The 1,521-nt window shown below is 38.0% G+C and overlaps 1 long non-coding RNA gene across 1 annotated transcript; it reads left to right on the top strand.

Annotated features, from left to right (window-relative positions):
* On the top strand, positions 1 to 1,339 carry LOC147817917 (uncharacterized). The gene is made up of 2 exons (XR_015438500.1): positions 1 to 89; positions 767 to 1,339. It is a non-coding gene; the product is annotated as an uncharacterized LOC147817917 (long non-coding RNA).
* The last annotated feature ends 182 nt before the right edge of the window (positions 1,340 to 1,521 follow it).

The following is a 1,521-nucleotide window of genomic DNA, read 5'->3' on the forward strand; positions in this document are numbered from 1 at the left end:
TAAGATCCACAACACAAAGATGGCTGACAATGGAAGTTACACCTGTACTTTCCCAAGAAAACAAGTTTCCCACATTCGACTTGTTGTAGGTGAGTATGTTTATAAAACAGTTTGGAAGACCGATGTGTGACACGCTTTTTCCACAAAGGGACTTTAATCTACCAGGAACAGTTCAGAGTATTTGTCGAGAGCAGTGACACTAGTGACAGATAACATTAAGATCACATGGAGAACACCAGTAAACACATTGCTTCAGAGCATGAAGGGAAATCCCACCCACTTCTCCCCAACATGCTCCAGTACTAAAGATATAAGTAAATACATCCAGGTCACTATTGTGCTGCCAACTCTGTGATTGTGACTCTGTGCAGCAGAGATGTGGTGTTGGGCTTTAGCACACTGCTACATAACACCTGTCTGTGGTCACAGGTACAACAGACCACACCTGACCACACCCAGCTGGGATCATGGGTATTGTAGTCTACTTCTTGACCTGTAGAGGTCAGTGCAGCTCCACATTTCTTAATACAAGCTGTGGAGTTACACTTTAAATATTAATATATTATATGTGACAACATTTATCCAGAACCAGTATGTCAGCCTCAGTGAAGCCAGATAATCTTTTTACCTCACCACACTTTAGATGAGAAATTATATTCACCAAACAGGGTAAAATAATCCTTTTTTTTTAAATATTGCAGGTCTGCCATGTTTATCAATATCACACAATCACTCCAACATAATGATGTTGTGTTTTTCCCTTTAGATCCTGACCCAGAGCGCTTTATCTTAACCTCTTATGGCTCATTACAGTCATGTGCATTTCCACCTGTTTATACACTCATCTTCAATGTTCTCCTGTTCAAAGATGATGAAGAGCTGATGCATGTCCTCAGCATCTCTGCAAAGGAAACACTGTGGTCTCTTATGTTGTGTTAGTCTTATTTCTACCCCAAACATAGATGGATGTGTTAAGGATCACACAAAGAATAAAGTTAAAATATAGTTTTTCTTAACTTTTGATTATTCATTAAAAATTCGGTAAACTGGTTATTATATGGACCATAAGGCTGAAATTCACAGGATTTCTTCATCAACTTGTCTACAACATTTGTACCAAATTTCATGTTGATAGACAGAAGTGTCTCTGAGATATTTCAGAAAGTGCAGTACAGAGCATCTCCATCAGATGACTACAGAGCTTTATAAAATCTCTCCAAAGTGACCAAATAATGAAGATAAATGTCTTTTATGACTCTGAAAAATGTCCCTAAATGTTAAAGTTGACTAAAAGAAGCTGTTGTTAATATTTAGATAAAGATTTACATATTTAGTTTCATTGAATCGTGTCTCTTTTGACTGATAATAAAGTTTCTCTGTTGTGTTGGTGTCCCTCCACCACAGAGAGTCCAACTACATTAACTTCCATATATGGTCAGGCAGGTAATTTTACCGGCTACAAACTCAGAGCGTTTTCACGGTGCTGACTTCCTATTGGATGAGAGTAGCTGTCAATCAAAG

This window comes from Seriola lalandi, unplaced genomic scaffold, assembly GCF_002814215.2.
Source record: "Seriola lalandi dorsalis isolate HSWRI2012SDOR001 ecotype SW California unplaced genomic scaffold, Sedor1 jcf7180002054848, whole genome shotgun sequence".
NCBI classification, from domain to species: Eukaryota; Metazoa; Chordata; class Actinopteri; order Carangiformes; family Carangidae; genus Seriola; species Seriola lalandi.